A 25,273-nucleotide genomic window follows, 5' to 3' on the forward strand; every position below is an offset into this window, starting at 1 on the left:
GTGTGTTCGTGTGCAAAACACGGAGACATGTCAGTGTTCGTGGGAGCGCACGGATCACACAGACCCATTAAAGTCAATGGGTCCGTGTAAAACACGTACCGCACACGGATGCCGTCCGTGTGCAATCCGTGTGCCATGCAGGAGACAGCGCTACAGTAAGCGCTGTCCCCCCAGCGTGGTGCTGAATCAGCAATTCATTCCTTCTTCCCAGCAGCGTTCGCTGGAGAGAAGGAATGAAAAATCATTGTTTTTTTATTTTTTTTGTGTTTAAAATAAAGATCCTTGTCACAACCCCCCTCCCACCCCCTGTGCGCCCGCCCGCTGTAAATAAAATACTCACCCAGCTCCCTCGATGCTTCCTCTCAACGCCGCAGCTTCTTCCTGTATGAGTGGTCACGTGGTGCCGCTCATTACAGTGATGAATATGCGGCTCCACCTCCCATAAGGGTGACAAGGATCTTTATTTTAAACACAAAAAAAATAAAAAAAACAATGATTTTTCATTCCTTCTCTCCAACGAACACTGCTGGGAAGAAGGAATGAAATGCGGATTCAGCACCAGATGCAGGGGACAGCGCTTATCTCTAGCGCTGTCTCCTGCACGGTCCTTGTGGTACCCAGTCGGCACACGGCTGCCGCAAGTGTGCCACACTGATGTGCCACGTGAGCTCACGGACACAGATAACTCCGGTACCGATTTTTCCGGTACCGGAATTATTTGGACGTGTGAAACTGGCCTTAGCGGTTGTACTAATTATATGTTTATTCTAAATATCTTACGTTTTTTGGTCTATACGGAACACATTTTCACCTGGAAAGGTCCTTACATCCTATAGTCCACAGTCAGGATGGCCAGTGGTATCGGACTATCTGATTGCTTTAGTAACAAGAACAGTGCTGAAAAATGGGTTACACCTGACAACGGTCAATTCAGTGACTGTTTTCCCTTCTCTGCTTGGCACTAAATAGTTCAGGGCAGCAGGAAAAGCTGAAGGTGATGTACACATCAAATTTAGCTATTATGGAGAGAACTGTGCAGCTATTCACAAATGCACAGTTCTCTCTCTCTCTCTGTACAGCTAAGATTTGTATGATCAGTACAGAGCAGCAAGGAAATCAAAACACAATGTATATATCAGGACATATCACTGAAACATGAAAGGTAAAAAGAATGTAATAAAAAAGGTTTTCTTTACACATAGCAGATGCTCATTTACAGTTTACATGACAACACCCCTAAGACAAAACCAGCACTTACTGTATAGTATAAATACACTTTTATTCAATATTCTTTGACAATTCCAATAAAAAACATAAAACAAATGCTGATACATTTTATCAGAGCTAGAAATAGTTACACGCCAACGTTTTCAAAGGTGATATCGGCAGGACTAGATATAATGTAGGTGAGCCTATGACTCTCTTTGCTTTGACCAGGAGGCTGCATTCTCACATTCATCATTGTATGTCCGTTAACTCAAAAAGCCAATCTATTTAGTCATACTTGTTTACACGTGCAATATAAAAACTCCAGAAGTCCTTGACACTCTTCTTTCACAGCGCAATGAAGTAGTGTAACGTGACATGAAGCAATGTAATGTTACACACATCCACATCAATCAGCAAAAATTGTGACAAATATATTGCATTTCCTATTGTACATAACTATGTATAGTATGATATTATTTTGAAAATTATGTCAATTTCATATTATTATGTATTAAAAAAATTATTGTGATCCCATGTTGGACTGAAAAAAATAATGATTTAAAATGCAAAATATTTGTTTAAGTGAAAACGTTTAAAATATGGTACCCAATGGTTTAACCCCTTCACGACCTTGCCCATTTCCGTTTTTGCGTTCTTGTTTTTCACTCCCCTCCCTCCCAGAGCCATAACTTTTTTATTTTTCCGTCAATATGGCCATGTGAGGGCTTGTTTTTTGCGGGACATGTTGCACTTTTCAACGACATCATTGGTTTTAGCATATCGTGTACTAGAAAATGGGAAAAATATTCCAAGTGCGGTGAAATTGCAAAAAAAAGTGCAATCCCACACTAGTTTTTTGTTTGGCTTTTTTGCTAGGTTCACTAAATGCTAAAACTGACCAGCCATTTTGATTCTCCAGGTCATTACGAGTTCATAGACACCAAACATGTCTAGGTTACGTTTTATCTAAGTGGAAAAAAAAATTTCCAAACTTTGGTAAAAAAAAAAAATTGCGCAATTTTCCGTTACCCGTAGTGTCTCCATTTTTTGTGATCTGGGCTCAAGTGTGGGCTTATTTTTTGCGTGCCGAGCTGGCATTTTTAATGATACCACTTTTGTGCAGATACGTTCTTTTGATCGCCCATTATTACATTTTAATGCAATGTGGCGGCAACCAAAAAAACGTAATTCTGGCGTTTCGAATTTTTTTCTCGCTACGGCGTTTAGCGATCAGGTTAATTCTTTTTGTTATTGATAGATCGGGCGATTCTGAACGCAGCGATACCAAATATGTGTAGGTTTGATTTTTTTATTGTCTTATTTTGAATGGGGCGAAAGGGGGGTGATTTAAACTTTTATATATATTTTTTTTTTTTCATATTTTTTAAAACATTTTTTTGAACTTTTGCCATGCTTCAATAGCCTCCATGGGAGGCTAGAAGCTGGCACAACTGGATCATCAGATTTCTGCTATGTAGCTGAATTGCAGGCTTGCTATGAGCACTGACCACAGGGTGGCGCTCACAGCAGGCCGGCATCAGTAACCATAGAGGTCTCAAGGACCTCTATGGTTACCATCCTGACGCATCGTCGACCCCCGATCATGTGATGGGGGTCGGCGATGCGATCATTTCCGGCCACGCGGCCGGAAGCGCCGGTTAAATGCCGCTGTCAGCGTTTGACAGCGGCATTTAACTGGTTAATAGCGGCGGGTGAATCGCTATTTCACCCGCTGCTATTGCGGGCACATGTCAGCTGTTCAAAACAGTCGACATGTCCCGGCTTTGAGGTGGGCTCAGCGCCGGAGCCCACATCAAAGCAGGGGACCCGACCTCCGCTGTAATAGTACGGCGGAGGTCAGGAAGGCGTTAAAACAAGTATGCTAGTGTAGCTTTTGTAGCCATTGAATGCCAGTACCAACACATGCACAGAAATGGCCAAAGCTGCTGGGTAAGGCACCTTTCACACATCAGTTTTTTGCCATCAGTCACAATCCGTTGGCTCGACGGATCCGTCATAGATTGTGAAAAACTGATGAGACGGATCCGTTTTTTCGCCTGATCCGACTAGCGGATCTGGCTAATTGGATCCTAAAAATATTGGAGCATGATCAGTAAAAAAAAAAACGGAATTCGTCGCCGGATTCCGTCATTTGACGGATCCGGTGCCCATAGGCTACCATTTGAGCAAATGACGGACGGCGACGTTGCTGTTCGTTTTTTTGACATACACAAAAAATGTTACTTTGTCCGTTGTCTCTGGACGGCGGACAAACAATTTTCGACGGATCCGTCGAACGACTGATGAAACGTGAGGCCATCTGTCGCAATCTGTCGCTAATACAAGTCTATGAGAAAAAAAGACTCATTGTGACTGATTCGACACATTGTGACTGATGGCAAAAAACTGATGTGTGAAAGGAATATAAAATCACATGATCCATGCTACCTTGAATGCTATGAACATGGCAGCCCAACTATCCAATGCCAAAATTGCTGATGCATGGCCATAGCAATACATTAGTTGGCTAAAGAAATACATCATTTTGTCTTCAAAACTTTTGAGACCCCACACCATACCTCCCAACTTTTTAAGAATAGAAAGAGGGACAAGTTCTGCAGCACACATAGTTTGGCAAATTTTAGCCACACCCCAATCCATTTAACATTTCTTTCTACCCTGGCAAGGAGGACATGTCAGAGAGGTGGTGGTAGTGCGGGAAATTCAGCAGATGTCCGAGACTACAGAGCGTAGATCCAAATCCAGGACTGTCTGCTGTATTCGGGACAGTTGGGACTAGAGATGAGCAGATGGATTCATGGGACTCCGGTCCAGCGTCCAGGTCAGCGGTATCTGGCAAATTGATGGGAGGCCACGACTCTACAACCTTCTGGTGTCCCCAGTGTGGCTTTTGATCTGTGCTCCTGCTCATCTCTAGTTGGGACGTGTAGATTTATTTTTTGTTGATTCATTCATAGTCGGAGCCACCAGAACTTTCTCATCTTTATGGAGCTTCACTACATGACATCTGCCTCTTTTGTGTCTGTAAGGCCGTGTTTACACGTTGTAGAAATACTGTGTTTTTTTGTTTTCTGCAGGATCAGGCCCAAACTACCGTACACAATAAAAATGTTCCCTCTTATTTGATGACTTTTTATTGCAGATGTGAAGACGCGTTTTAATGTGTTTTTTTATAGCACAGAGACGTTTTGATTTTGCACTTAAAAACATAACTTAGCTCAGCAGCATCTATAGATGCATAGGGAGAGCAGTTTTAATGAAATCACACCCACTTTGCTTGGACAGTTAAACACAGCAGAATTTTTGTGCAAAAAAGTAGAAGAAAATACAGAGCAATTACCCTGCATGTGAACAGTCTACACTACAAAATTGTATCAAATATATATACGAGGTAAATGCATAAAAGAAATGCAACAATCAGAGAAGATTTATATTGTGCAGTGTGACACCTGCAGAAAACAGAAAAAAAGCAGCAGAAAGAACGCATCATTTACGCTATGTGTGAACACGGCCTCAGAATTAGTTTTATTATTTTTCCCTCTATTAAACCCATAAAAAAATGTATCAATCACGCCATTTTTTTACGTTATTTACTGATCCCCGTAAATAATCTTATCGCTGTGTTATGTGGGCCGTTACGATTACAGGGACATCAAACATGTCAGTGATATTTGCTATTTGTGATGTTTATTATTTTTAGAAAAAAAACATTAAACATGACATTATTTTTTCATTATGAAGTGTTTTTCATTATTATTTTTTAGTAAATTTATAGGATCAAAAAAATCTCTTATTCTCCCTCTAGAATAAAAATCTACTGCTGTGCACAATGTATCTCTGTCTCAGTATAGTATAATGCAAAAGTTTTCACTTACATTACATGAGTGATACCTATTGTAAATTCTACAATAGCTCAGAAATTGGACAGTATGGTCCTCCATAAAGAATAATGAGCAACATAAAATGCTCCATACAGTATAATGAACCTCATATATTGCTCCATACAGTATTATGGGCACCACATAGTGCTCCATACAGTATAATGAGCACCATAAAATGCTCCATACAGTATAATGAGCCCCATATATTGCTCCATACAGTATTACGGGCACCACATAGTGCTCCATACAGTATAATGAGCACCATAAAATGCTCCATACAGTATAAAGAGCCCCATATATTGCTCCATATAGTATTATGGGCACCACATAGTGCTCCGTACAATATAATGAGCACCATAAAATGCTCCATACAGTATAATGAGCCCCATATATTGTTCCATACAGTAATATGGGCACCACATAGTGCTCCCTACAGTAATTAAAACCAGCTAGGCACTCCCTAATTAATTAACCTTAGTGGAAGAGAGAGAGCAGTGTGAGCCCCATATATTGCTCCATGCAGTATTATGGGCACCACATAGTGCTCCATACAGAATGAACCCCATATATTGCTCCATACAGTATAACGAGCCCCATATAATGCTCCATACAGAATAATGAGCCCCATATATTGCTCCATACAGAATAATGAGTCCCATATATGGCTTCATACAGTATTATGGGCACCACATAGTGCTCCATATAGTATAATGAGCCCCATATATTGCTCCATACAGTATGAGCCCCATATAACGATCTATACAGAATAATGAGCACCATAAGATGCTTCATACAGTATAATAAGCCACTTATATGGAGCCCCATATATTGCTCAACTGCAGAATAATGAGCCCCATATATTGCTCCATACATAATGGGCCCCATATAATGCTCCAAAGAGTATATGATGGGCCCCATATAATTCTCCATAGATAATGGACCCCATATAATGCTCCATACATTATATGATGGGTTTCATATATTGCTCCATATATAATGGGCCCCATATATTGCTCCAGTATATTGCTGGGACCCATATATTGCTCCAGTATATTGCTGGGACCCATCTAATGCTCCAGTATATGCTGGAACCCATATATTGCTCCATTACATTATAGGCCCAATATATTGCTCCAGTATATTGCTGGGACCCATAAAATGCTCCAGTATATTGCTGGGACCCATCTAATGCTCCAGTATATGCTGGAACCCATATATTGCTCCAGTACATTATAGGCCCCATATATTGCTCCAGTATATTGCTGGGACCCATATATTGCTCCAGTATATTGCTGGGACCCATCTAATGCTCCAGTATATTGCTGGGACCCATATATTGCTCCAGTACATTATAGGCCCCATATATTGCTCCAGTATATTATAGGCCCCATATATTGCTCCAGTATATTGCTGGGACCCATAAAATGCTCCAGTATATGCTGGGACCCATATAATGCTCCAAACATTAAAAAAAAATGAAATACCTGTCCTCTGCTCTGCTCCTGACTCCTCAGTATCACTGTCTTCCGGTGGTCTGCACTGTGACTGTTCAGGAGACAGTCAGGAGACAAGGAAGACAACACAGCTTAGGAAAAGTAAGTATTGCAAGTGCCGGAGCCCTGAGCAAGTGGTGGGGGCCCATTCGTGGGTGCTGGCACCAGGTCACCATAGTGAGCCGTTGTCCCCGACGGCGCGTGGGCCTCCCTGCCTGCTCAGTGCCCCAGCACTTGTCCGGGTGCGCCTGGTGCTGACGCCGGCCCTGCCAAAGACATCCGAGCACGTTTGCTCATCACTATTAGAGAAAGTTTGAACTTGATGGACCTAGGCCTTTTTTCAACCCATGTAACTATGTAATGTAATTTGAACCCGCTGATATTGACAGGTTTGACTAACTGCCTAATGTGTATGGGGGCACCGACCAACTGATGATCAGGAGAGATGTCAATCACACATGACTGATTTCGGACTGCCAATAGCATTATTCTCCCTGAAATAAGCCGCTGGCCAACAAAGACTTGCTCTCACTTGAAATGAAATCGGACAAATGTCATCCGATAAAAAAATTGGATTGCATTTGAACCAATGTTATTCAATGATTCTGTGCTCATCTGCAAACAAATTTTTCAGCTCCAATTGGATCGAGATCAGACTGAAAAAAACTGACAGCAGCAACTTTTGGATTGCAATCACCAATTCAAGTCAATGGGTGTGAGGAAAAAATAAAAATCGCGCAAAACACGGACCATGCGAGTGCAGTCTGATTTTTATTCACACATCTCCTAGAAAACCTAATATTACATCAACCTTGTACAGTAAATTCACTGTGTGTCCTGTCAGAATAGAATACAGAAGCATTCAGAAAAAATCAAGAGAATGAACATTTTAATTTCAATGTACGATTTATAACAGCTTACTTTTAACTACTTCAAGGTTCCAAAGACGTCAAGCGTTTAAAAGAGAAGACCATTCTGGCATTTTCTGCTCTGAAGACGGCCTATGCTTTAGAATACAAGTCAATGGGAAGGCTCAAAAGCTGCCCAGCGTTTTACTTGAGTTGATGCTTGAAAAGTACCTAGTGGTCTCTTGATTATCAAATGGAGTTTAAAACACATATGAAAATGCTAGTAAAAAGACACCAAACAATTGCTAACCTCATTCAACACACTCCCCGCCCCCCCCCCCCCCCCAAAAAAAAAAAAAAAGAAAGAAAATACCGGTACTCAAAAACATCTAAAAAGCACTAAGAAAATGTAAAAGAAAAAACTAAAGAAGATGCTTCAGGGAAAAAAAAAACAGCTGCGTTTCTGTTCTTCCCCCACATGCGACGAATGGAGGTGTGGTTGATTAATAGGGGTTGTGAGAGATTCGTACCTTCAGTTTCCTCGATGCAGGGTAGACAGGACCAATGCTGTTCCGGAGAGATGATGCACACCAGGGATTGTGCAATCAGACTTGTTTATTTGGAAATCTGGACATACAGCATATAATCGGTAATACAGTACTTTCTCCGGAAATGCAGGTGTAGACAAGGTACACCAAGTATGGCTGCAAGTGTGAGCAGCAAGAGGTCGAAAGACTGATGCCTTCCTAAGCCCGGTACAAGCGTGTCCTCTCACAACAGCAAGTAACTAAAATGAAAGGGCTGCCAGAGGAAGAGAAGATGTGACCCCTGAACCAGAAGTGGAAGACATACCCACAAGAATAAATTAATAACAAGCTGCCATATGGAAAAAGCCCATTAGGTGGCAGCAGAATAAAATATAAGAGCAGATATACACATCATGGAACCAACACATAGAAACTGAAGAGCATAACATAGGCTACTTTCACACTAGTGTCGTGCACTGCACTGCACGTTTTTTTGTGCGTCGAGACCGCCATTTTCGACCGCGCATGCGCGGCCGAAACTCCGCCCCCTCCTCCCCGGACCTTGCAATGGGGCAGCGGAAGCGTCGTAAGACTGCTTCCGCTGCCCACGTCGGGCATTTTTTGCACAGTATGCGTCGGTACGTCGGGCCGACGCAGCGCGACGGCCCCGTACCGACGCTAGTGTGAAAGCAGCCTTACACAGAACAGCACACTCCCCATCTGAAATTCTGTAAGGGATTTCACTATATTAATGTCCCTGAAATAAAGTCCAACAACCTAGAAAATGAAACCAAACATGCATGTAATGCAATAATAACAACTTCAAACAAGATAAATGAATGTCTTCAAGTCAGTTCTTGAGATAATCCAAAGGAAACCCATCTTCGGATCAGAGAAGCCGCACTAGGCCAAACTATCTCCGACCAACTGTAATCTAATGGACAAAGTACGAGTGCAGTGTTCTGTTCGACGTTTATTCTACCGGAATGTCCTTGATCGGTACTACCAATACGACCTTGTGGATTGGCCTCTGAAATGTCTTAGGTTCATCTATCCTAAGGACCTTCAGCTCCACCTTCCGGTCCTTACCGTCTTCACTAGGGAAAGTCTTTGTAATGAATTCCATAAGCCAGTCGAACCTTTGAGCTTGTTGTTCCTTCATTAACACAATGTCTCCTTCTTTCAGATTCGGTATACTTTGTCACTATTTCCTTCTTCCTTGCAGAACCACGAGAAACTCCTTTCTCCACCAGTTCCAGAAGTAATCGGCGAGGTACTGTACGCGTTTCCACTGCTTCTGGTAGGAGTTTCCGTGAGTAAACTCTCCACTAACTGTTAGCGGGTTTCCGATCTTTTGGGTAAGAAGAGTAGCCGGCGTAAGAATGGTTGGCATTTCAGGATCCATTGACACTGGGACAAGGGGTCTTGAGTTGATTATGGCAGAACCTTCAGCCAAAAGAGTAACCAAGGTCTCATGCGAACGTCTTGAAGAGTTTATGTCCATAAGCATAGAGTTCAAGATGTTGCGTGAGATCCCGATCATCCTTTCCTAGGAACCTCCCATGTGAGAAATATGCGGAGGATTGAAGATCCAGGTGCAACCTCTTTCTGCCAGTTGATCCCGAATTGGCTTGATACCAATATCCAGCTCTTGACATGCACTGATGAAGTTGCTTCCGCAGTCGGACCTTAACTGTTTCACTGGTCCACTGATCGGTAGAAACTGCCGAAGAGCGTATAGACACATCCAGGGTCAGGCTGGATGTGTCCATAGATTCTATCACTTCTATATGAACGACACGGACACTCATGCAAGTGAATAGTACGGCCCAACGTTTGTTGTTGGCATGACCTCCTCGAGTTCTGAGTGCAGATACCATCCATGGCCTAAAGACGTCTAGGCCAACATAGGTGAAAGGCGGTTTGGCACTCAGTCTGTCGAAGGGTAGGTCAGCATTGGTTGATGCACCTGTTTTCCTCTAGTTTTGCGACATTGCACACAGCGATGTATTGATCTCGCTACACGTCTTTTCATACCTATGATCCAAAGTCCTGCAGACCGTAACTTGCCCTCTGTGATCTGCCTGCCTTGGTGGTCGGTTTTTTCATAAAAGTGCTGAATCAGTAGATCGGTGATGTGATGTTTACTGGGAATGATGCAAGGATGTTGCTCTGAAACCCCTAGCTTATCTCGATTTAATCGACCACCGACCCTCAGCAAACCGAAGCTGTCCATTAGTGGATTCAAATGGGCAATGGGGCTTTTCAGAGGGATCTGCTGTTTGTGGTATAAGCATTCCCATTCGGTACTGAATACACTCTGCTGGACATAAAGTATTATAAGGGACTCGCAGTGAGAAAGGTCCTCAGCAGAGAGTGGTTTTTGGCGGACGTGTCAACCATGACAGTCTTTGTCTCCATGTGAGTTGTGATTTGATCTCGCAATGTGGACTAACCTTGTGACAGTCTTGACGAGTTTCATCCAATTGGAGAAGCGTTCAAAGAGCTGGCAACCGAGGTTGGAGGTTGGTTTAGCGTTTGTGGCCAGAGCACTGACCTCAGAGCGGACTTCTGGATCATCATCCGGATACTGGATGCTGAAGGCTTTCTGGAAACATTCATTTCCCTTCTGTTCCGGCAGAATCTTTGGACCTGAAAGCCAAGAAGAGTTAGCAAAATAATTTATAGACATAGGTCTAGTGGCATGGTCAACTGGATTTAGTTCAGATGGGATATAGTGCCACTGTTCAGGTTTGGAAGACCTTCTTATTCTCTTGATGCGGTTACTGACGTACACATAGAAGCGCCTTGCTTGGTTGTAGATGTAACCTAAGACGACTTTACTGTCACTGTAGTATTGTACGTCATCTATGTCAGTGTCCAGCTCATGCTGTATAAAGTCTGCGAGTTCTACTGCAAGCACGGTCCCACAGAGTTCAAGCCTAGGAATTGTGTGGTCAGGCTTGGGAGCCAACTTAGCCTTGCCAACAATGAACCCAACATGATCTCGATTGTCGGATCCAGTCACCTTCAGGTAGGCAACAGCTGCAATGGCCTCCGTGGATGCATCCGAGAACACATGGAGTTCCATCCTAGTGCTAGCAGCAAGTGAGATTCCGGCGTAGCATCTCGGTATGTGGATTTTATCCAATGCACACAAAGACTGCTTCCAGGTTTCCCATTTTGGTTCAGGAGGGAGTGGGGTGTCCCAGTCCTTGACGTTTTTGGAAAGCTGTCTCAGAAGGGATTTACCTTGTATGGTAATTGGTGCTACGAATCCCAGTGGATCATATAAGCTATTTACCACTGACAGGACACCACGTTTAGTGAATGGTTTGTCTGCACAGTTGATTTGGAAACTGAAGGTGTCGGCTGACAGCAGGGCCAGACTGGCCATCTGGCAGTTCTGGCAAATGCCAGAAGGGCCAGTGGCAGTAGTGGGCCGCTTGAGTGTGCCGCTGTCGGCACACTCCCCCCGCTGTCGGCACACTCCCGGCCCCGCATTCAACTATACCGGCGTCATAGATGCCGGTACAGTTGAATGCAATGATGGCGGAGAGAGCATCTGCTGACGCTCCCTCTCCCATCATTCCCAGCTCTGCGTGCCGCTGACACTGCGGGTGCGCGATGATGTCATATCATCGCGCACCTGCTTTGTGACCGGGCGGGCAGACTGCAGCTGCTGAGACCGGAGCCAGGAGCAGCGCGGGGCAAGAGAAAAGGTGAGTAGAGTGTTATATTTTTTAATTATATATCAATGAGTGATAACTGGATTGTGGGGCTATTGTGGGGGGGGGGGGCTGCATTACATTCTATGGGGGCTGGCTGCATTACATTCTATGGGGGCTGGGCTGCATTACATTCTATGGGGGCTGGCTGCATTACATTCTATGGGGCTGGCTGTATTACACTCTATGGGGGCTGGCTGCATTACATTCTATGGGGGCTGGCTGCATTACATTCTATGGGGCTGGCTGCATTACATTCTATGGGGCTAGGCTGCATTACATTCTATGGGGGCTGGCTGCATTACATTCTATGGGGGCTGGCTGCATTACATTCTATGGGGGCTGGCTGTATTACATTCTATGGGGCTGGCTGTATTACATTCTATGGGGGCTGTGCTGCATTACATTCTATGGGGGCTGGCTGCATTACATTCTATGGGGGCTGGCTGCATTACATTCTATGGGGGCTGTGCTGCATTACATTCTATGGGGGCTGGCTCATTACATTCTATGGGGGCTGGCTGCATTACATTCTATGGGGGCTGTGCTGCATTACCTTCTATGGGGGCTGTGCTGCATTACATTCTATGGGGGCTGGCTGCATTACATTCTATGGGGGCTGTGCTGTATTACATTCTATGGGGGCTGGCTGTATTACATTCTATGGGGACTGAGCTGTATTACATTCTAAGGGGGCTGTGCTGTATTATATTCTATGGGGACTGAGCTGTAATACTGCATACAGCTGTAATTATATGTTACATAGTCGTGTTACACTCCCCTCACTTCTTGTAACCTACAAGTTTACAAAGATATTATACAGTCACCATGTGACAAGTGGGCCTATGGGGGCTGGCTATTCTATGGGGGCTGGCTGCATTACATTCTATGGGGGCTGGCTGTATTACCTTCTATGGGGTCTGTGCTGCATTACATTCTATGGGGGCTGGCTGCATTACATTCTATGGGGGCTGTGCTGTATTACATTCTATGGGGGCTGGCTGTATTACATTCTATGGGGACTGAGCTGTATTACATTCTAAGGGGGCTGTGCTGTATTACATTCTATGGGGACTGAGCTGTAATACTGCATACAGCTGTAATTATATGTTACATAGTCGTGTTACACTCCCCTCACTTCTTGTAACCTACAAGTTTACAAAGATATTATACAGTCACTATGTGACAAGTGGGCCTGTGTGACTTCAAATGCCAGGGCTGAATTTTAGTCCCAGTCCGGCCCTGGCTGACAGGTTCCACCTCAGGCCTAAACTTCTCTGCACAGGTGGACGGTCTGATCCCAGGTCTGTGTCCTCAAATCCAGGTGCGTGGTCACTTGACTCAAAGGCTCGCATGACAGCCGGGCTGTTTGAAGCAATTGTGTGCAGTCTAAGCTTGGCTCGGTACAGCATACCTTGGGTCCTTTTAAGTAGGCCGATTGCCGCTTCTGTGGATAGAGATTTTAGTCCATCATCTACATAGAAGTCTTTCTCTACAAAGTCTCTGGTGTCTGTTCCATACTCGAACTCTCCTTCTAATGCGGTTCTCCGCAGGCCATAGGTTGCCACTGTGGGTGAAGGGCTGTTCCCGAATACGTGAACCCTCATGCGAAACTCCACCATCTCTTTGCTGCGGTCATTGTCCTTGTACCACAGGAACCTGAGGAAATTCCTGTGGTCCTCTCTATGAAACAGTGGAACATCTGTTCAATGTTGGCGGTGATCGCAATGGGCTCTTTCCTGAACCTCATCAACACTCCTACTAGGTTGTTTGTCAGATTAGAAACATAAGGGTGAATGACCTCGGGGAGATCAAAACATCCAACACCGCGGAGACACCATCACGTGTTTCTCAACGCAGTGATCCAGAACACTGCCCCCATCCCTGATGGGAAATATGCACCCTTATGTTTATAGTCTTTTCACTAGACACTGCTCCTAATAGCCAGTTTCCTACTCCACACTAATGAGGGGCAAATACCCCGAAACAGCTGTCTGTGGATGGATACCATGGTTTGGCATAGGTGGTTTTCCTTTATTGGATGCTGCCCTTCCCGTGGTTGTTCCTTCCCGGTGACCTGGCTATTCATTGCTTGCATTGAGAAACACATGATGGTGTCTCCGCGGCTTTTCTACATGCGCTTGTCAGATTAGGACCTGTGAGGGGGACATCATTGAGAGATACGCCTTGATGTTTGGCGCTTGAATATAAGACAACTCTAATTTGGATAGGTTTCCGCGGGTGATATACTCCAAATGAGGGCAAGTACCAGCACTCCTCGTTTTCCTTTAACCCCTTCGCGCCATGCGCCGTACTAGTACTGCGCTGCGGGCACTGCATTTGTGCCAGCCGCAGTACTAGTACGGCGCCGCCATTTTCCGGTCACCGCGTGTCCCTGACAGCAGAACATCTCTGCACGTAGCTCCGGGGGGCTACACCGCCCCCCCGCATCAGCGATCGCTGTGATTGGCTGGTCAATTTTGACCAGCCAATCACTGCGACATGACAATAAAGTTTAAAAAAAAAAAAAGCATGTGACAGGCTGTGATTGGTGCTGTGTGACGTCGCACCAATCACAGCCGTCACAGTGGGTGGGGTGATTCGCACGTCACCTCACCTGATTAACCCCTATGGCGCTGATTGGCTGAACAATAGCTTCTAGCCAATCAGCGCCAAAGGGGTTAATTTAAAATACCGATCACATCCCTGCACGCCATCTTTCTCTCAGATTTGGCATGCAGAGCGGTGGTCTAAGCCCCTCTGTGTTACCTGAGTGAAGGAATGCATTGGTGGCCAGTGCGATCGTCCTTGCGATCTCCTGCTCCAGCTTGTGCTCCCTGCTGTGTGCTCTCTGCTGCCATCTGCTGCTGTGTGAGGCCTGTGATCACAGCAGCAGCAGCAGCACCTCCCCCACCCCTTTCCCATCCCCCCATCCTTGTTCCAGTACCCCCTCCCTCCCGCACCCTCCAATTGAGTGGACATTGCAGTCTAAGGGTATGTGCACACGTCCGGATTTCTTGCAGAAATTTCCTGAAGAAAACCGGAAATTTTCTGCAAGAAATCCGCATTTTTTTTTTGCCTTTTTTTTGCGTTTTTTTTTTAGCATTTTGCAAGCGTAATTAGCTTGCAGAATGCTAAAGTTTTCCAAGCGATCTGTAGCATCGCTTGGAAAACTGACTGACAGGTTGGTCACACTTGTCAAACATAGTGTTTGACAAGTGTGACCAACTTTTTACTATAGATGCTGCTTATGCAGCATCTATAGTAAAAGATAGAATGTTTAAAAATAATAAAAAAAATAAAAAAATGGTTATACTCACCCTCTGCAGCCTCCGTTCCTATAGATGCCGGAGTGGTTCAGGACCTTCGGTGACGTCACGCCTTGTGATTGGTCGCGAGCGGTCACGCGACCAATCACAAGACAGTGATGTCATCGCAGGTCCTGAACCACACCATCTATAGGAACAGAAGCGGCAGCATGCAGCGGTGAGAGGCGGGAACACTCCGGGGACATCGAAGGTGAGTATATGACTATTTTTTATTTTAATTCTTTTTTTTTTGACCACTTATATGGTGCCCAGTCCGTGGAGGAGAGTCTCCTCTCCTCCACCCTGGGTACCAACCGCACATAATCTGCTTACTTCCCGCATGGTGTGCACAGCCCCGTGTGGGAAGTAAGCAGATCAATGCACTCCTAGGTGTGCGGAATCCCCACAATTCCGCATTTTTAATGAACATGTTGCTTTTTTTTCCGCGATGCGATTTTTTTCGCGGAAAAAATCGCAACATTCGCACAAAAAATGCGGAATACACTGTAAATAATAGGAGGCATAGGTTAGCGTTTTTTTCGCGTTTTTATCACGTTTTTATAGCGAAAAAACGCGGAAAAAAACGCGAAAAATCCTGAACGTGTGCACATGGCCTAAGCGACGTCCGTTTTTTTTTTTTTAGAGAAAAAATTGTAGTTAGTACAGTGTAGTTTTAGATGTAACAAGGTAGCGTAGCCGACGTCAGTGTTTGGCGACGTCCCTCCATCCCTGTTCCAGTACCCCCCTCCCCCCCTCCAATTCAATTTTTGCGATTTTTTTCCTGTGCGCGGCGCCCCGCACAGAGCATTCGTGCTCTTCCTGTGTCCGCAGCTCTTTGATCAGTATCACTGCTGATCAGAGACTGCGCTACAGGACTTTTTTTTTTTAGCTAGTTAGTGTAGCGGACATTGCAGTCTAAGCGACGTCCGATTTTATTTTTACAAAAATATAATAATAGTAGTTAGTACAGTGTAGTTTTAGACGTAGATTAGCTGGTGTCACAGCGTTAGTGACGACCGGTCTTTTTTTTTAGAGAAAAAAAAAATTGTGCAGAGTAGTTTAGTGGTAGCGTGTTAGTGTAGCCGGCGTCACAGCGTTAGTGACGACCGATCATCTTTTAGAAAAAAAAAATCGTACAGAGTAGTTTTATAGGTAGGGAGGTAGCGTCTTTTTTGCATAAAAAAATCTGCTATCGCCGGATAATCTCTAGTGCATTAGGGGAGTGTACGTCACACTGTTAGTGGCGTTTGCTTTTTTTTGTGAAAAGAATAACTAGTTGCATCGCCTAATTTTTAGCGAGTGCAGTAGGGGAGCGTACGTCACACTGTTAGTGGCGTTCGCTTTTTTTTTGTAAAAAGAATAACTAGTTGCGTCGCCTAATTTTTAGCGCGTTCATTAGAGGAGCGTACGTCACACTGTTAGTGGCGTTCGTTTTTTCTTTTGCAAAAAAAAGATTTAGTTGAGTAGGGTAAATTTATACTTTTTTTTATACAAACTTATTTTTTTACATCTGATTTTTCTTTTCATTTTTTTTTCTTGTTTCTTCTACATTTTTTCTCACTACTTGTTTTTTCTCTCTGATTGGTTATAATAAAGAGTACCCTATACACAAGCCCCACACATTACACGTGTAAAAGCACCACTTACACACACATCCCCAGGGTTTGGGGAAAAAAAATGGCCCATTCGTCCACAAGGCACTATTCACTAGAGGAGGCTTACGCCATCCTTGCGTCCAACAAGGATACAGCCAGTGAGGAAGATCCCACATTCCTCTATTCCTCCTCATCATCCTCCTGCTCATCTGGTGAGGAAGGACCCCCAACAAGGTGCCGAAGGACCCAGGCAACTCCTGCAGCAATCGATCCCGTATGGATTGCACCCCCTGAAAATTTTCAGCCCGTCATTCCCGATTTCTGCAGCAGCTCAGGAATCCAGTTTGACACGACTGGCCTCACTGAAATTGACTTCTTCAAATTCTTTTTCAGTGATGAAATAATAAATCTTATGGTGGCCCAGACGAACCTTTATGCCCAGCAATTTTTCACCCAAAATCCCACGTCATCTTACGCCAGATGGACCCCCGTAAATGCAGCAGAGATAATGACATTTTGGGGAATTGTGTTTCATATAGGCATAATCAAAAAGCCAAAGCTTTGGCAATACTGGAGTACTGAAATTCTCTACAGTACACCGGTATTCCACATGGCCATGAAAAGGACACGATTTGAAGGGATCAAAAAATTTTTGCATTTCAGTGATAATGCGCAGTGTCCTCCCCGAGACGATCCAAACTTTGATCGTCTATATAAAATTCGGCCAGTGATTGAACACTTCAGCAGAAAATTTGCTGAGGCGTACACACCCCAGAGGGACATCGCTATTGATGAATCTCTCGTTCATTTCAAAGGGAGGCTAAAATTCCGATAGTACCTGCCCAGTAAGAGTTCCAGGTACGGAATAAAGCTGTACAAACTGTGCGAGAGTACCTCAGGGTACACCCACAGATTTAGGGTCTACGAGGGTAAGGACACCCAGATTAACCCCCCTGAATGCCCCCCCATCCATGGGGTGAGTGGGAAAACTGTGTGGGAATTGCTGCACCCACTGCTGGATAAGGGTTATCACCTCTACATTGACAACTTTTACACCAGCATCCCACTCTTTAAGGCCCTCTCTGCCAGAGGTACAGCTGCATGTGGCACCATGCGAAAAAATCAGCGAGGCCTCCCTAAGCCGCTAATTGGGCAAATGCTGAGAAAAGGGGAAAGCAGAGCCAAATGCAGCGACAACATGCTGGTGGTCAAGTATAAGGACAAAAGGGATGTCCTTATCCTGACCACCATACACCGTGACAACAGCACCCTTGTCACTGTTCGTGGGACCACAACACAAGTCCCAAAGCCAGATTGTATCCTGGATTACAATCGGTACATGGGGGGTGTGGATCTCTCAGATCAGGTCCTCCAACCATACAGTGCCATGCGAAAAGCTTCCGTATGGTACAAAAAATTGTCCGTGCACATTGTACAGATGGCACTGTACAATGCTTTTGTGCTGTTCCGATCTACAAGCAATACGGGGGGACCTTCCTTCAGTTTCAGGAGGTAGTCATCAAGGCCCTAATGTTTGGCACTCAGGGAGGTGAGGGTCCCAGTACTTCTGAATCTGATAGTGCCCGTATTGTCCCAGGTCAACATTTCCCAGGACAGGTTCCCCAAACAGCGAGGACAGGACGATCACAAAAACGGTGCAGAGTATGTTCCAAGAGCGGAATCCGAAAGGACACAATTTACCATTGTGAAACCTGCCCTGAGAAACCTGGCCTTTGCATTAAGGATTGCTTCAAAGCATACCACACGTCTACAAATTAATAAAATTAGTTTATACCCTGTTGACACAACACACTTTTATTATCTGATGCACCCCGCACATCTTACACATAACACCACATTATAAATTCATACACCAGTAAAACCAAAAGAATTATAATCAATACTATAAAACTATGCCTCTAGATATATTCCTTCAGGGGTGTAGTTTCCAAAATGGGGTCACTTGTGGGAGATTTCCACTGTTGAGGCACATCAGGGGCTCTGCAAACACAACATGACGCCCGCAGACCATTCCATCAAAGTCTGCAATCCAAAACGTCACATATTCCATTCCAAGCCCCGACGTGTGCCCAAACAGTGGTTTTTCCCCACATATGGGGTATCGGCGTACTCGTAAAAATTGCACAACATCTTTTTCTGTCTATTTTGTACTATAACCCTTGGGAAAATAAAAAAAAATCGTAGCTAAAAGATCATTTTTGTGGAAAAAATGTGTTGTTTTTTTTTCACGACTCATCATTATAATTTTTGGTGAGGCACTTGGAGGTTTACAGTGCTCACCACATATCTAAATAAATTCCTTGGGAGGTCCAGTTTTCAAAATGGGGTCACTTGTGGGAGATTTCCACTGTTGAGGCACATCAGGGGCTCTGCAAATGCAACATGACGCCCGCAGACCATTCCATCAAAGTCTGCAATCCAAAACGTCACTTATTCCATTCCGAGCCCCGACGTGTGCCCAAACAGTGGTTTTTCCCCACATATGGGGTATCGGCGTACTCGTGAAAAATTGCACAACATCTTTTTCTGTCTATTTTGTCCTATAACCCTTGGGAAAATAAAAAAACCGTAGCTAAAAGATAATTTTTGTGGAAAAAATGTGTTTTTTTTTTACGACTCATCGTTATAATTTTTGGTGAGGCACTTGGAGTTTCACGGTGCTCATCACAAAGCTAGATAAGTTTCTTGAAGGGTCTAGTTTCCAAAATGGGGTCACTTGTGGCGGTTTTCCACTGCTTAGGTACATCAGGGGCTCTCCAAACGCAACATGGTCTCCGATCTCAATTCCAGCCAATTTTGGTTTGAAAAAGTCAAATGGCGCTCCTTTCCTTCCGAGCCCTGCCGTGCGCCCAAACAGTGGTTTTCCCCCACATATGGGGTACCAGTGTATTCAGGAGAAATTGCACAACAACTTTAGTGGTCCATTTTCTCCTTTCACACTTGTGAAGATAAAAAAAATTGTTGCAAAAAGATCATTTTGGGGAAAAAAAATGTGATTTTTTATTTTTATGCCTCTACGTTCTAAACTTCTGTGAAGCACCTGGGGGTTCAAAGTGCTCACAACATAGCTAGATAAGTTCCTTGAAGGGTCTAGTTTCCAAAATGGGGTCACTTGTGGCGGTTTTCCACTGTTTAGGTACATCAGGGGCTCTCCAAACGCGACATGGTCTCCGATCTCAATTCCAGCCAATTTTGGTTTGAAAAAGTCAAATGGCGCTCCTTCCCTTCCGAGCCCTGCCGTGCACCCAAACAGTAGTTTTCCCCCACATATGGGGTATCAGTGTATTCAGGAGAAATTGCACAACAACTTTACTGGTCCATTTTCTCCTTTTATACTTGTGAAGATAAAAAAATTGTTGCTAAAAGATCATTTTTTGGGAAAAAAAATGTGATTTTTTTATTTTCACGCCTCTATGTTCTAAACTTCTGTGAAGCACCTGGGGGTTCAAAGTTCTCACCACATAGCTAGATAAGTTCCTTGAAGGGTCTAGTTTCCAAAATGGGGTCACTTGTGGTGGTTTTCCACTGTTTAGGTACATCAGGGGCTCTCCAAACACAACATGGCGTTCAATCTCAATTCCAGCCAATTTTGGTTTGAAAAAGTCAAATGGCGCTCCTTCCCTTCCAAGCCCTGCCGTGCGCCCAAACAGTAGTTTTCTTCCACATATGGGGTATCAGTGTATTCAGGAGAAATTGCACAACAACTTTAGTGGTCCATTTTCTCCTTTTACCCTTTTGAAAATAAAAAAAATGTTGCTAAAAGATCATTATGTGGAAAAAAAAATGAAATGTTAATTTTTTCCTTCCACATTCCATTAATTCCTGTGAAGCACCTGAAGGGTTAATAAACTTCTTGAATGTGGTTTTGAGTACCTCGAGGGGTGTAGTTTTTAGAATGGTGTCACTTTTGGGTATTTTAAATCCTATAAGCCCTCAAAGTAACTTCATATGTGATGTGGTCCCTAAATAAAATGGTTTTGTAAAGGTTGTTGAAAAAATGAGAAATCGCTGTTTAACTTTTAACCCTTATAACTCCCTAACAAAAAAAAATTTGGTTCCAAAATTTTGCTGATGTAAAGTAGACATGTGGGAAATGTTATTTATTAACTAATTTGTGCGATATGAGTCTCTAATGCAAGGGTATAAAAATTCAAAGTTTGAAAATTGCAAAATTTTCTAAATTTTCACCAAATTTCTGTTTGTTTTTTTTTCACAAATAAACGCAAGTAATATCAAAGAAATTTTTCGACTACCATAAAATACAATATGTCACGAGAAAACAGTCTCAGAATCACCAGGATTCGTTGAAGCGTTTCAGAGTTATTACTTCATAAAGTGACAATGGTCAGAATTGTAAAAATTGGCCCTGTCACTAAAGGTACCTTCACACTAAGCGACGCTGCAGCGATACAGACAACGATGCCGATCGCTGCAGCGTCGCTGTTTGGTCGCTGGAGAGCTGTCACACAGACCGCTCTCCAGCAACCAACGATGCCGAGGTCCCTGGGTAACCAGGGTAAACATCGGGTTGCTAAGCGCAGGGTCGCGCTTAGTAACCCGATGTTTACCCTGGTTACCAGTGTAAAATGTAAAAAAACAAACACTACATACTCACCTTCGCGTCCGCTTCCTGCACTTACTGTGAGTGCCGGCCCTAACAGCAGAGCGGTAATGTCACCGCTGTGCTGTACTTTCACTTTACGGCCGGCGCTCAGTCAGTGCAGGAAGCGGACGCCGGGGGACGCGAAGGTGAGTATGTACTGTTTGTTTTTTTACATTTTACACTGGTAACCAGGGTAAACATCAGGTTACTAAGTGCGGCCCTGCACTTAGTAACCCGATATTTACCCTGGTTACCATTGTAAAACATTGCTGGTATTGTTGCTTTTGCTGTCAAACACAACGATACACGGCGATCTGACGACCAAATAAAGTTCTGAACTTTAATCAACGACCAGCGATATCACAGCAGGATCCTGATCGCTGCTGCGTGTCAAACACCACGATATCGCTATCCAGGACGCTGCAACGTCACGGATCGCTAGCGATATCGTTTAGTGTGACGGTACCTTTAGGTGAAAACAGGCTTCGGGGTGAAGGGGTTAAGGGAGGTGCTGGCTCCGCATGGTTGTTAGGAAATATTTTGCTCATAAAGGTGACGATGTGTTCTTTCATCTCCGGTTTGTTGCTTAGTGTGCGCTGGAGAGAGTTGAATCTGGACAAGGCTTGTTCACAATTGTTCGGGAGCCTTACCCTGGTAGCTCAGAAGGGTAGGGGAAAAACCCAGTGATTAGTCTCATCCTTAAGGAACTCATTGTCCATTATCCTGACAAATTCCTTGTCTTCCATTGACGGGGCTACTTTGTTGTCATCCTTAGTGGTACGAAACACCGATCTTCCCAAGTCGTCTGCATAGGGAGAAGGGATGACATCAGGCAGCTGTAAGGGATCTGGAAGTGTTTCTTTCACGTCATAGTGATGAGGGCATGGTTTGCAGAAAGTAGTGCGTCCATCCCAACATGCGTAGGTCTTAAAGGAATAGACTCCTGTTCGGTAGGGTTGAGCGAAACGGGTCGTGCATTTTCATAAGTCGCCGACTTTTGGCAAAGTCGGCGTCTCTTGAAACCCGACTCGATCCCTGTGCGGGGTCGGCCATGCGGTACGCGATCTTGGCGGCAAAGTCGCGTTTCGTATGACGCGTTTAGCGCCATTTTTTCAGCCAATGAATGAGCGTGGGCAGAGTGATGACATAGGTCTTAGGGGAGTGAACGCCTATCGTCATGTTATCGCTTGTGCGCATTAGGGATTTGGAATGTGCAATACGAAATTTTCTGTGCTGGGACGGAGGGGAGAGAGAGAGAGAGAGAGAGAGAGAGAGAGAGAGAGAGAGAGAGAGAGAGAGAGAGAGAGAGAGAGAAAAAAAATTAAATTCCTTCATTGGGTTTCGTGTTTCGGCCGAAACCCGACTTTTCACGGTGGTCGGCCGATTTCACTCGACTCGACTTTTAAGACAGTCGGGTTTCACAAAACCCGACTCGACCCTAAAAAAATAAAGGTCGCTCAACCCTACTGTTCGGTCCAAGCAAACATTTCCTATGACTACCCACCCCAAGCCGAGTCTCTGGGCATAGGGGGCATAGTCAGGACCATTACTTTGTTGGCGGACCTTATGTATCCTCAAATTGTCTCTGCCGAGCAGAAGTAGGATTTCTGCGTCTGTGTCCATAGGTGGGATAACGCTGGCTAGGTGCCTTAAGTGTGGTTGGTGGAATGCAGCTTCCGGGGTAGGGATCTCATCCCTTTGGTTGGGTATTTGATCACATTCGATTAGAATAGGTAGGGGTATTTCTACGTCTCCTTGTGCTCTTCTGCCGCTAGTCTCTATGCGCCCCGAGCAAGTATTCAGAGTGTAGGGCGTTGCTGGTCCCTTGATTCTAAAGGCTTCAAAGAACTTAGGTCCAGCTAGGGATCGATTGCTCTGATTGTCAATGATGGCATACATTTTTACTACTTTATTCTCATGTCAAGAAAAAAAACATCATGCGGGGACGCAGCCCCTAAACGCCTGACGCGTTTCGAACAAAGTTCTTAGCCATAGGCATATGAACAATACATAAAAACATCTTTATATACCCATTCCATTAAGTAAAACCATGTACACCTGTTGCTTGACATGATTGGTTTACATTCATTACAAAATCAAAAGTGAGACAGCCTACCAGAAATCACGACGCCTACTCAGATTATCGCCTCCTTATCCACACAAAATAAGTTTGTGAGAGATATCCCTACTAACTCAATATAACTACTCTATGGATTAGCCTGTGTGTTGTGCATAACAGCTGAGCATCTGCTACAATAATATCCAATACAACCTGTATACGATATATGTCACGGCTGAGCATCTGGTACAATGACATCCATTGCAGTCTATTTGTGCTGTGTATCACAGCTGAGCATATACTACAGTAACATCTAGTACAACCTGTGTATGTTATGTGTCACAGCTGAGCATGCATTACATTATCGCCTATTGCAGCCTATGCACACTGTGTATCACAGCTGAGCATCCGCTACAATATCACCCAATGCAGCCCACGTATGCTGTGTATCACAGCTGAGCATCCGCCACAATAACATCCAATGTAGCCTATGTATGCTGTGTATCACAGCTATACATCTGCTACAGTAATGACCAGCACAATCTGTGTGCGATGTTTGTGTGTGCTATGTGTCACAGCTGAGCATCTGCTGCAATAGCATAAAGAAGAAAAAAAAATGAAAATTAAAAAAAAAAAACAAACACAGGCTACATTTTTTTTCTTCTCTATGCTGTGCAGCAACGTCTTAGTTTGGATCGCTCTGTATTTAAACGGGCCTCTAGAATTCTGTCGCTGAGGGCTGAAGTTCTTGAGCAGGATGATTTGTATTACCGAGCAGAGTGTTTGGATGAGGCTGACCCGTGCGATCTAGCTTCTTGCAGATGAGCGATACGGAGCCCCGCTTTATCTTTGGCATCTTGCACGGAGGCATCCCTTTCTCTGTCTGTGGAATCTGCTTTGCTTAACTCTGATAGGGCTTCCTCGATTTTGCGGACAGTCTCTTGTATCTGCCATGGGCAGTGTCTAGCAGTCTTATAGTGTCCTGTAAACTCGCTGCATCATATTTGTGGCGTTGGACGCTTGGCATGAGGGAGGCGACTCGTTTCCATAGGTCATCCAGGTTGCCATTGAACTCATCCCTTATGGAATGGTAATTCTCGAGGACCTTTAACGTTCGCTTGAGGGAGCATACTGGTCGTGCATCTTGGTCTGTTTCGGGAGCAGGCTCTGCTTCCCGGTCTTCATAATGGACAGTGTCAGGTTGTATTTGCTCTGTTTCAGCATTGAGGAACTGCGTAAGGTCCTTTTCGGCCATTTTTATTAAAGTTGCGTTGTCTCTTTAAGAAACTGAACTTTTGAATTGGGGGCTGGAAATCGTGGTGCAGCTTCGTTGAGACCCCCTGATAAGATTCCCAAGGTGTTTTTGGAGAATTGTGGGGTTCTGCAGTCCGACAATCTGCAGCGATGTGGTATAATACAGTCTTTATGCACAATGCGGTCTGAGGTGATGCTGCAGGAGGTTTCTTAGCAGAGCAGGGCTGCAGTATGTGAGCAGGCAGAGCGCGGGCACATGGATAGGGATATAAGGATAATTGTGGCTGGGTTTCAAGGCAGTCTTTTGACTTCTGTCCCCACATGAGATGAATGGAGGTGTGGTTGATTAATAGGGGTTGTGAGAGATTCGTACCTTCAGTTTCCTCGATGCAGAGCAGACAGGACCAATGCTGTCTAGCGTCCGGAGAGATGATGCACACCAGGGATTGTGCAATCCAGACTTGTTTATTTGGAAATCTGGACATACAGCATATAATCGGTAATACAGTACTTTCTCCGGAAATGCAGGTGTAGAAAAGGTACAGCAAGATGAAGCACCAAGTATGGCTGCAAGTGTGAGCAGCAAGAGGTCGAAAGACTGATGCCTTCCTAAGCCCGGTACAAGCGTGTCCTCTCACAACAGCAAGTAACTAAAAATGAAATGGCTGCCAGAGGAAGAGAAGACGTGACCCCTGAACAGGAAGTGGAAGACATACCCACAAGAAT

General features: G+C 44.4%; 1 protein-coding gene across 1 annotated transcript in view; it reads right to left on the reverse strand.

The window, feature by feature from the left end:
• Positions 1–25,273, reverse strand: part of PPM1E (protein phosphatase, Mg2+/Mn2+ dependent 1E) — a 296,538-nt gene that overhangs the window by 76,539 nt on the left and 194,726 nt on the right. The gene's annotated exons all lie outside the window — the stretch shown is intronic.

This window comes from Ranitomeya variabilis, chromosome 3 (genome assembly GCF_051348905.1).
Source record: "Ranitomeya variabilis isolate aRanVar5 chromosome 3, aRanVar5.hap1, whole genome shotgun sequence".
NCBI lineage: Eukaryota > Metazoa > Chordata > Amphibia > Anura > Dendrobatidae > Ranitomeya > Ranitomeya variabilis.